This window comes from Phalacrocorax aristotelis, chromosome 5, assembly GCF_949628215.1.
Source record: "Phalacrocorax aristotelis chromosome 5, bGulAri2.1, whole genome shotgun sequence".
Lineage (NCBI taxonomy): Eukaryota > Metazoa > Chordata > Aves > Suliformes > Phalacrocoracidae > Phalacrocorax > Phalacrocorax aristotelis.
Window position 1 is genome coordinate 30,471,153 of NC_134280.1, and position 12,258 is coordinate 30,483,410.

At 43.1% G+C, this 12,258-nt stretch overlaps 1 protein-coding gene across 1 annotated transcript in view; it reads right to left on the minus strand.

Annotated features, from left to right (window-relative positions):
- The window catches only part of PLEKHM3 (pleckstrin homology domain containing M3), an 86,822-nt gene that overhangs the window by 51,122 nt on the left and 23,442 nt on the right, over positions 1 to 12,258 (minus strand). The window lies entirely within an intron of this gene.

Consider the following 12,258-nt stretch of genomic DNA (forward strand, 5'->3'; position numbering starts at 1 on the left):
TTGCTACGGAGCCCATGTTTTTAAAAGCACAACAGAGATAAATCTTGCTGCTCTGTAAAGGAAATGGAGAAGCATGCCCACTTCTGTCCAGGGAGCAAGATGGAGGAATGTACAAAAGAGAATATTCCCCTTTCCCAAGCTACATGGGAACAAGCCTCAGAGAGGATTTAGCAAAACCTCAGTACAGGACGTTCTTCTGTGCCAGCCTTGCTAAAAGAAGTGAAGGGTCTGAATCTTTCTCCTCTCTAGTTGCCTCTAAATTTCCTATCACTGAAAAGCACTAAAGCATCTATCTTTATACCTCAGCTGGCTCCAACTTTAGCATTCATTACATACAGCCATCGCCTTACACCGGGTGAAACAGACTGATAAATGACATGTAGTATTTTCTAGCTCAGTATGTTTGGAGCAGCTGATGAAGTACTAGTAGTAAAGCTGTGTCTGAGTGAGACTGAAGTCTCCTAACTCAATGCCACTGAAACATTCCCCACTAGTCAACACCTACTCATCTGGAGGATGGGGATGGGACAGGACACACTGATATCATCCAACAGCCACTGTGCATTCCCTGCCACTCCACAGGCTGCTAGTCTGTCTTAGTGCCCTAGCTCCTACCTGTCGGACTAAAGGCAAGAATAAGCTAAACTCCAATTTGAATTGCCATCATCCTAAGGTAAAATGTTTGCTGTTGAGAAGTCACCATTTTAAGGCCTAATTTCTTGCAACATCCTAGAGCCAGGAACTCATTGCAGTCCACAGCGTTTTTTCAGGAGAGAAATAACAAAGTGCATAAGTCCTGGGGGGGGCTTCCCTCCTCCTCCCTCTGTCCAGTCCATAAAACTGAAGGTCTCCGGGGTGAGGAGGGTCTCAGCAAGCAATCTTGGATACTCTTCCCTTCAGGAAGGGTGGTTTTATAAAAAGAAGAAAGTAGAAGTAGTTCCTACCCAAGCAGCATGCATTGTTTTCTTCCTTATTCCAGCCCTTCTCTGAGCCCATGTTTGTTTCTTTGCTCCTAAGAAACACATTTTTACACAGAGTATTTCTCACTCCTCTTCATATCCTCAAGTAAATCATATTCTGCAAAGCTTCTTAACAATTGTAAGGTTGGGGTATTTTAGATGAGAATGTGGCACTGGCACCTACCTTACATTTTCCCTTACCTTACAAGCTCTGCTGTTTGAAAATCACCATCCTTTCCATTCCTATCTGTTGTGATTCATAATGATGGCTATTTCTACAATCCTTTCAAATCAAGTTATCAAAGCACTGATTTTCTTTGATGTTATGCAGTTCAAAGTGATGTAGTGTGACAAACATATTTCTGTAGCATAGACCACTTATGCTGCTTTGTTTTTTTAAGAAGGGAAAAAAAACAAAAAACAGAGCAAGAGTGAGTGATAAAGAAGAGGAGGAAAAAATAGCTTGTGGCTTAAAGCCCTTGGAAATCCTGTACCTGGACATTCAGGTTCAGGTACATAAACTTGCCATCATGCTTACCAAAAGCAAAGGTAGTACTGGTTTCCTGGCTTTAAACTCTTGAGCACCCCTTCCAGCAAGACAGTCAGATGTAGCTGACTACTTCGGAGATCAATAACACAACTCAGTTTGGGGTGAGGGAAAGGACCATTTCATCTTTGTAGAGAAAACACTTACTTGCCTATAGCTAGAGAAAGCACCTTCCACAGGATGGAGGGAAAAAAGCAGCACAACTTTCACCAAGCCTCTCTCACCTATTCCTAATGCTCACACAGAATATTATCCATATAACGTCCATACAAAGGTGTGGCAAACCCCGAGCCTAGAGCAAGAATACTGTGGTATTTACTATTACCCCAAATCATCCCTATCTAAAGGATGTTATAGAGCAAGCTACAGAGGGAAGAAGTGTAGCTGTAGGTATGCTGTTAGCAAAGTGAGGGAAGGAATAAATCCCAAACCTTTCATCACAGAAAATATAACACAACAGCCTTGGAACCAAGCAAAGAAAAGAGGGGTTAGAAAAACTAGCAGCAAGAAAGTGCTGGTGGGCACAGACGAACCTCTCTCAACACATCTTTGAGCAGACAAGGAGTATCAACACCTAGAGGCTCATCTCCAAGTGCTAAGACTTTGGGAGGAAAGAAGTACAGAAAGATGAGGTTAAAAAGTTACAGCAAGTCTCTCTCCTTAAAGTGGTGGTGAGGACAGCATGGAGGAAGAATCCAAGACACTTGAATATAATTCCTCTTCTGTGAAGTATGGAAAACACCAATTCCACCACTTTCAGGGTTTTGCATGCTCTTATGGTCAAGGAAGAGGCACATTATTATTCTTTTTATCCAGGTACCTTCTTCTTTCATCTTTTAGTAAAGAAAAGATTGGAGGAGCTCCACAGTGAAGCCGATGAAGTAGAAGACCAAACTAGAATTAAGTACACAACTGGTTTCCTTATTCAATAAAGTTCCTTGCTCAGTATCAGGAATAAGCAACTCCCTCATGATTGTACACCATAATTAAATCTGTGACAGATTATCTTAGAAGCTAATTCATTTAAAAACAACATACAATACAAAGAAAAGAAAATGACCCACAGACTTCAAAAGGCTTTCAGCTTGATAAAGCCATAAAACAGACTAAGAAGCAGCAGCACAGCAACAAATTTTCAGAGTGTTAGATCAGACATACAACATTGCTCCAGCTGCTCAGCACAAACAGAAAGAGAAGGTGAGAATTACTTCAGTTGCTGGCCTTGTGTTTCTGTGCGTCTATTCCAATTCACTCCACCACGGGAAAACTCAAACTCACGAGGAAAACACACCAACAATCCAGCTCAGTTCTCCCATATGTCTACCCAGGTTTGAATTTGCATTACACTTTGTCCTTTTCCCAGTATTGCTTTTTTTCCAAAGCAATTCTCTTTCTAACGAAATAATCCAAACTCATAAACCTCCAAAGTTTGACACTTTACTCACCTTGCCTACTTTTTTGTGTGCTTCTTATGGACTTAAAAAAAAAAAAAAACAAACACAAAAACACACCAAACAACAAAGCCTTAACAGATTAAGGGCAGAAAATTTTCCCTCATGAAGCCATGTGGGTTTGATCCTATCCAGTTATAATTATCTAAGGAACATATAAATCCCACATTACTTATCTCAGCTATGTACAAATCCCACTTTAATTATAATCTAGATCAGCTTCTCCAGAAATAGGGAAGAGTTCACTAGCCCCCAACTCCCAGACTCAATTTTTTTTTTTAAATAGACTCCAAAGGATAGACCAACCATTCCGAGTCAATAGAAACCTTGACTACTAGCTGGAGCTCAGGACTGAGCCCTAAATTAACAGCCTTCCCATCTCTGTTAGTGCCATTTGAAGGTATGATGCATAGCCCCGTTTTCTTGTCTCACACAATCCAGCTTCGCTAATTTAGCCCACCCAGTCTAGGCTTGCTGGCTACAGGCTCTAACCCAGGGTGGGGAGACAGGCCACTCCAAAAGAGTGGCCCATCCCATCCTACTAGTGATGTCTCACAGGCACACTGTCACAGACCATCTCCCCAACGCAGATGAGATGAATCATCCTCTAGGCACCTAGGCTTTCATCCAATCAGCGAGGACTGGATTAGCATAGACATCCAATATTTAGACTGCTAGGAGTAGGTGAAATAAACAGCACCCTTTACGTCAGTCGTGCTGAACATGCAGAGCTGTGACCCTCTCCAAGAAGATGAAGAGTCAAGAAAAAAAAAAATCATTGGTGGAAACAAGCCAGGTGATAGCACATATAGGTGCATATGCAACATTCTGCATGTTTGTATTATACTTATCCTTTGTAGAAGATAGCATACAAGCATGCTGCAGATTACACAGCTATATTCTGCCTTTGCAATAACACTAATAGTAGTTAAATCTGCAAATGTAACACTGAAAAAACATAAATGTCAAAGTGTAAGCTCACACTTTGCATATATAAGTCAAGAAAAAATTTCATCAATAAATCAGGACCAGAAAATATTAGCTGTGTATCAAATGGCTGCAATAAAACCACATTTTTGCAAAGTAGCTTTTTATTTGCTTGGATTTCCCCACTTGAATTTCACAAAAATATGGGTTCTTTTACCTTTAGTACCAAATGCTGGGAAGGGCCGAGATGCCACTCTTCCCACAGAACTTCCTCTGATGGAATTACAAACAGCTAAAGACATGCTTCATACACAGTTATAATTTGTGAATCCTTTAATGCATGGCCAGTTTGCATCCTCCTAGTGCATCCTTTCAAATCCTTTCTCCCCATTCTCAGGACAACAGCGCTGAGGAATAATACCATACACCTCAAGCCAATTCGCTATTCTTTCCCCCATGCCCATATAGAATTATCCTCTGTAATATCTGGTGCTTTGCTGAGACTCTGAAGTGCTGCCTGACAGGAGGGAATGGGAACTCCCATGGAATGACTTATTGGCAGGATTCAGTAATTCACCAGCTCTTTAGTCAGCAATGGGATCTGAACACACTCTCTGGGCCAGCACTTGAAGGCTGCCAGCTAGGAGTAAGGAGATAATTTGAGCATAATTAATAATGGTATTCCCATTCTTACAGTTGATTAAACTCATGCCTGGTTTTATATACTGAGAAGGTAGACAAGAGAATGGAGCAAAAGCAGGCCAGCCATTTGTGTGATCAGAACAAGTACTGGTGCAAGCGTCCTCAGCTGTGGCCAGGTCAATTAGCAAAAAGAGTCTCTACTTAACCCAGTTTTCACTTCCGCTCCACAGTCAGTCTGAAGACCATTTAGCCCTGCACTGCTCACTCATTTACTTACGCTGAAGGCTACCTAGTTTGCTAAGTTCCATTCATGTGATAAAGCAACTTTTAACATACCTAGAAATAATCAGCCCTATTTCTGTTTGAATACACAGCTGGTTTTCTATCTCCTTTTAACATAAGGAACAATTGTGCACTAAGAGCAGTTATATATTTTTTGCCAAAGCTATTTGGCTGAGTTTCTTCTCAGTCGCACATCACTACCACAGCACTGCCTTGGGCAGACGCACCATTCGGATTTCCACAGCACAGGTATGTATCAGTCTATTCACATGGCAGAAGGCCAGACTCAGAACCCGAAACCTTCCCACCAGTTGGCCTGTGGTTTGTTCTGTAACTTTTTACATTCCCCCTGATCCGATCCACATGTAATAGTTTTACTAATTAATACAATGCTTTGGCATGTGACAGAAGGGGAGGGAAGCCCTGCCAACACACACACAAATGCCCCTGTTTTGCAGTAGTAGACCTAAAGCAGCCATTTTTCTCCTGTATTTGTCCCTCAAGGCTGCACACCCATGTGGATGCTCTGATGCTGAGCAAACACACAATGCACATCACTGGTTTATTTTACAGAGCAGCATTAAGAGATGCTCCCTATGACGCCAGCTTCTGTGAAGCCTCTAATATTCCCACATCTTTGCTACCTCTTCCCCTCTGTCAAATTTTGTTGAAACAGTCAAGTAGATTCAAATTTTACGGGCAGGGGTAAAACTGTGAGCAAACAGCATTATAACATAAGCTTTGTTTTCTTAGGAAACTAAATTAACAGTCAAGCCCCAAACCAGTTCAGAAGCCTGGTATAAATTGCAACTGCAAAAAAAGTGTTGAGCAGATATGCCCTGCCTGTGCCTTCTTGTGAAGGCAAGGCCTTTATTAGCAAAAGCTGGCTTTGTGGGCTGGTTTTAATTTAAAATATGCTAGCCCAATAAATAAAGCTGTCTCTTGTAACACAATTCATGGGGAACCTCTGGGTTCTCCAGAGAAGAACTGGGTGGGGGTGGGAATGTTGGAATTTTCAGGTCTGAGAACACTTCCTTTTGTCCAGATGTAGCTTCTTCCATCCTAACAAAGGTGAGACTTGGACATTTAGACTCCCTGTTTTTGGCATTCTCTTCTTTGAGCTTTATGCCAAAAGATTAATCAGGACTGGCTTCACAAAATAAATGGACAAAAAAAAAAAAAAAACAACAACCCATCCCAAGCAACCAAGAGTTCTTTGGGGGCAGTAGAACTAATACCTAGCACCCACAAGTCAGGAAGATATAAGGCATAGCCAAGGACAAACACAGAGCCTAAGCTGAGAGTAGAGCTCACATACAGCAGAACTGAGTTCACAACAGTAAAAGAAATAAGCACAAGTATTCTATGTGTGATTAAAAAAAAAAAAAGAACATACTGAAAACCTACAGAGTTGTTCGCCGAGGCCGATTAGAGTGATGGGCTTACCCATCCCCATACAGGCAGCCCGGGCTTTAAATCTGTCAGGAAGAATATGTAGATTTCATCAGCCAAGATGTATGTATCAGCTGTTCCGCCTGCAGGGCTGAGGCAAAGCCAGTAAAACACCAGCTGAGGATTGCAAAGTGCACATCAGGGTGAAGGACAGGCACCGAACTGGCTAAGTACTCAGCTAAACTGCCCTTCTGGGTAGCAGCTGGCCAACTCCAAACCAAATCCTATGAAGGGCAAAATCCTGCTCTGCAAAGGTGCCAGCCAGACCCCAGGAAGGTGAACGACCCCATTTCTACCAGCTGAGACAAAGCTAATAGTTTTCACTACATATCCCCTAGTCAAGACATCTTAAAACTGAAGAGCTCGCTCACCTTACCACTGAAGATTAAATGGCTTCTGTGCTCATAATTGATCACTGATAACAAGTTTAATCCACTCAAGCAAGTAATGGAGATACCATGCGGTATCTTTTGATCTTTCCCCAAACAAGAGCTGTCACACACCAAAGCATGGTGGACCAGCAACCTTGTGTTTTGAAACATATAGGTCCACTGTAAATTAAGTACTCCTTGCTATAGAAATTCAAGTCACCTTTGCCTGGAAACCTTCCCCCCACTCCTCTCCACTAGTCAGTGGCCTTGTTTAGACATGGTATATTTTCCAAATACTAATTTGGCCATGGGCAGTGGTTTTTTGCTCAGCTGGTTTTGGCTAACAAAGAATAAGAGTTTAGAACTACCACTGTCAGCGGTGGAAGTTTTACTTTTCAATCAATAGAAACAGGGCCTGAAAGTCACATACGAGACTGAAAGACGATAGTCTAAAGTGAAGATACTTCACAACCTTTGTAGTGCAAAACACATTCTGAGGGGATTTTACATAGTCTCAAATAAAGAGCAGGCAAAAAGCTGCTGAAGTCTTGGAACAAAGAGATCAATTGATATGAAACCGAGCACAAAATATATACAGCACATAGAACACACAATCCTAAAAGCCCTGGACAGGTGAGGACAATTGTTATTTGGGACTAAAACTGTGACAAGAGTGCTAACAACTTTCCAAATGACCTTCTGGTATTTTATTATTGTGCTACTGTGCTACATTTGCTAAAATTTGTCCCCTAGTATTTTTATTTCAGTGACATGCTACAAATAGGTGCTGGGTGTGATGACAGTTCACAAAGTATTTGCTAAACTAAAGGAAGGAGCACCCATGCTTTTCAACTATCTGGATTTGAGAAGTTTCAACTATATGGCTTTTTGACAAGCTGAACAAAGTCAACATTGCACCTGGCTAATTCTTCCCCCCTCCCTTTTAAAAAAAAATAAAAAAATCACACTTACTGGCTTGCAAGACATTAGGAAAATACTTTCTTTTCATTGGGGGTGGGGGGGAAATGGGAGCTTTACTTTTACCACAGCAGGGGCCGATTTCAGACCGTGGGGTGAGCTACAGCAGAGGATGCAGGAGCTGGGCATGTTGCACTGGACTGTCCCCCATCTACACATATGATCACAGCACTAGAAGCAGAATGACTCCTTGAAAGCCAACAGCTTTCCACCTGCTGCTCAATTTGACAGGGCTACTAGCTCAGGAAATAGGCCATTTACTAACCTTGGCTTCTCTGCACCTAGTGTTCAGCTCAGCCAGCCAAGTCAGTGGAGCTGTAATAGCAGTATTTATCCTTTTGGCAAGTGAGGAGACATGGAGAACACAGGGAGGAAAAGACAGAATGCACCCCAGAAGAGGAGCAAGGAAAGCCACACAGACAAACAAAAGGGTGCAGAGCATGTTTTGCAGAAGGCAGAAACTCCCACATCCATTAGGACTTGCAGTCTAAGCAACAAGAGCTCCTGGCAGACACAACTGACTTCACTGAAAAAAATGTTTGTTTTAATAAAGGACAGGGAGAAAAAAAAAAAAAAATAAAAGGTGAAAAGGAAGAGAGACATCAAAAGAACAGGAGCTATGCAGAAACAGGAGGCAAGGGCAGAGGCCATATGTCCTCCCCATCTATGGAAACGAGAAGGCACATGCCAAGGTAATAGCAATAATGAAGGGCAGCTGGGGACATTTGCTCCTTATAGACCTCCAGGACAGTTCCCCCAGGAGCAAGACAGGACAGCCCCTGGAGTACTCACAACCACCTACTGCTGTCTACAAGATGCTGCACTTGCCAAAAACATGCGTTGATGGAAGTCACCTCATCTCAAATTTGTAATATGAACAGTTTGGGGATTTATCTTAAATCCCCAAATAATAAATAAAAAAATAGAAATAAATACATAAATATTTCCAGCAATAAATACATAAAATATAACAACATGCCCCCAACGGACCTTCCTAACATGATACGTGCCTCTGATATCCTACATATTAAAAGAACAAATCATAAAACCTGATATTTACCAGCTTGGACTTGCAACCAACTTTCACTTCATACCCATTTGAAGGCAAGGGGTAGGTCCCGCCAAAGTCCCACCTGAGCTGATCAAAGCTCACAAATGCTACTGTTGCTCAGAGCCCCAAACACTTCCCACAGGAACACTGCTATTCCCCAGCAACAGGGCAAGATCACACCTGCAGTTACATGAAGATGCAAAGGACAGAAGAGGCTGCCATTCCAGTGCAGTTTCCAGTTAACTCCATGTTCCAAAATGTATTTATGTTCTAAGCCAAAAATATAAATAATGGGAGCAAAGGTACAAGGGTTTATAAAACAATGCCTCTCCACTGTTAATCAGTGGCCTATTAGTTCGTTTTTGGAAACGACGAGAAATAATGTCCTGCCCTCTGCAGTAAGACAGAGTTCGAAATGTGGGGACAAGCTTTTGCATCTACTGATCAAGCAAAAGAAAACTTTTTTCAAGTTGCCCTTCTGACTCCAGTGTATCAACAGTTTGTCCCCTCTGCCCCATGACTACATCTGACACCACCACCCTGGCTTATATCACGAGTTGAAAAGTGCTAGTCAGACACTCCGAGATAAACTTGTCAATAGAGAGGCACAGACATTCCCGTTCTTCGCTACCTGCCTGTCAGTGTCAGCTGTTTGTCTGGGAGCAGCCCCTTGAAAAGCTTTTACTGAGGGAGAAAAAGAAAGGGGGATGCAGAGGGCATTTCAAACGTGAAAAAAAAAAAATCGGGGAGGGGAACCCCAAAGACTGCAAAGAGAAAATTAAAGAAAAAAACCACCCAACCCTGTCCCCATCAGGTCCTCCCAACAACCTTCTTTATCAGAGGTTCATTGTCAATCAATTAGCCAAGGCAGCAGGAGTCTGTAGGGAGGGGGGTAGCTCTAGAGACAATGGTCTGCCCTGTTGTATTACTATTTAATCACTTTTCCTAAATAAATAAAGCAGCCCTGAGGTGCTGTCACGTCAAGGGAATTTATAACAAAAAACCCCTTCATTTTTCATTGGTCATTACTTTTCCTTCCCTCCCACCCCTGCAGGACTAGAGAGGGTTATTACTGTAGCCTTAAGTTCCATCTTTGTGTTGCTTGCCTTTGATTCCCACTCGGACCTTGCCACTTTCTGGCACTAATTTGTCAGGCCGAACAAAGGAGGGATTTGTACCTCCTGTAAGGTCTCAATTAGGAAAGGCTTCTGCTGTATTATGTGCCATTGGGACAGGACACAAAGACGGTAATTACAGGAATTTGCACTAAATGGCTGAAGAATTCACAGCAAAACTTTTCTTCCTCCCCCCTCCCCATCCTTTTCCAAGCTTACCCCTCCCAGCAGCCCTGGGGAAAACAGCTCTCAATGCCTGCAAGCTGTAATTACCAAGAGCAGGCCCCTTAGGTTAAACAGCAGCCCACGCCGGGAAACAGCGCAAACCGCCTGCAGGGAGCAAGGTACGCGGAGAGAGCCTCAGCTTGCTGGTGTGCCCCTGAAGTCTCCTCAGCACAAACTTTTCTGAGCCAGACAAGTTTCCCCTGTTTCTCCCAGTTGTAACTACAATTATTCATCTCTTTGCTCTGTGGTAACAGCTAGAAGTTCCAGCCAGCTCTCAAAAGACCATCTCTAAGCGTCTCAGGCAGATGGCAAAGGGTCCACTCCTGCGGTAAGTGCTCTTTGTTCCCATCCTCAGGTACAGGGAACCCCAGTAGCCAGCTTCTCACAGACTCTCCACAACTCACATTTCTCTGCACAAGAGCGTTTGTTCAGTTTTGCAGACTAAAAGAAGACCACAGGAGCACTGAGAATGCCTCACGTATCTGGAAAAGACTCCATGCAACCCTGACATGGTCAGAGCACCTTATTTCTGTGGGGAATACATGAGTGAGAGCAGATGAATCGTGCCGTGTTTGGGACATAAGTCTGCTCCCATACTTCATAACATAAGACTAAAACCTATTTCACACTGGACACATGGATTTTGTTCCATCCCAGGTCCTGATTCCATTTTTGAGGAGGTCACTGGAAATGCTCACTTGAAACTCTCCCAGACCTCAGTCAGAGGATGAAGCGAAATTACAAAATTTTCCTCTACTGAGCACTGAATTAAAAGGAATGAGGAGAAAGAAATGAAGTTTCAATGTTGTATGGGACATTATCTTAAAATGAAGCTGTTAATTCTGCTGACTTCTTGAGTTTCACAAGCCGTCAGCTGGGTAACACACTGGGCTGGATCTGGATCTATCTTGGGGATACGTATTTGACCCGTTCTCAGAGTATCCCTGCAGTTTTCACTCTCACAACTATCCTTAAAGGTAAGACATTACCAGCGTCCAACAGTGTTTAGGTAATCAGAGTTATAGGACCCAGGCACATTCAGTTTCAGCAGTGGCTTGGCACAAAATTATTCCCAGAAAAAACTGGCATGAAGTCACACAAAGAGTTTGTGTCCAAGAACAGAACTGAATTCAGACAGAATCCCCGATATTGTGACAAAAGCATTAACGGCAGTGAGGCCAACCTTCATGATGCTCTGGCTACCAGGTGGGTGCTGTGCACTGTGGAGAGGTGAGCAGGAACACCACCTGCAGGTGACTACCAGAAAGGGACAAACCCAGCTGCACCCACAGCCACTTTTGAGGGCAGCTCAGTACTTCTGGGGCTCAACTCTCCCCCGGAAATGAATCAGACCAGCCAGCAGGTCCTGGCCTGCACAGACCCCTTCCCAGACCCACATGCGGTTCCAGAGCAACAGAAGAATCAGACAGATCCCCAAACCCAGAGCAGAGTGAGAAGGAGGCATGACCCTCACAGCTCCCTTAACAAAAGAGGAAAAACCCTCCAGAAAAGCTGTTCCTGATACAGCTGACAATTTCTAAGTGAGTATAACCAAAGCCAGCCACAGAGTACAATTTATGCACAAAGTTCCCAGATTTGCTCCACAGAGGTGCCTTGCTAAAGTAAAAGGACAATGAACTGCATTCACACAGGTCCCCTCTATTTTCACTTCATTCCCAAGCTGGATAAAATCATGCTCTTGCCTAGGACTAGAGTCAGCAGTCAAATGAACTGAGATTTACAATTAGATGTAGAGTCTTAAGGTCATGTTTTCACCCCTGCCTCAAGGGAAGAACTGAGCAGATGAGCTCATGCCTGAACCTCAGTACTAGAACATGTTGCCAAATGAGAGTGTTTAATGGAGGCACACATGCTTTGAGGAGCCTCCCCAGAAGGCCCAGAGCTGAAACTGTGTTCCAAAAATGACTTGGAGGAGACACAGTAATAAAAGGAAACAAAAGTGCTTGAAGTTGGAAAGTTGTATTCTATCCAGAATTCAAATCGCTTCGATTCTGGACCACCTTTTTCCAGCACCCTGAATCAAGTAAACAGCTCAGTCACTCTGTAAAGCAGCCCTGGCTCCTGTAGTGTTGTATGTGCAGGATCTAACATTTCAGCACTGCTCATCAAATGCAGGTGAATCCCTGAATATGCCATAGGCTCTTCTCCACATTTTACAGAAAGCAAAGAAAGGCTAACACACCAAAGTGTCTACAGCCATAACGAGAGGCAGGGAATGTCTGTGTACGGCCAAAACA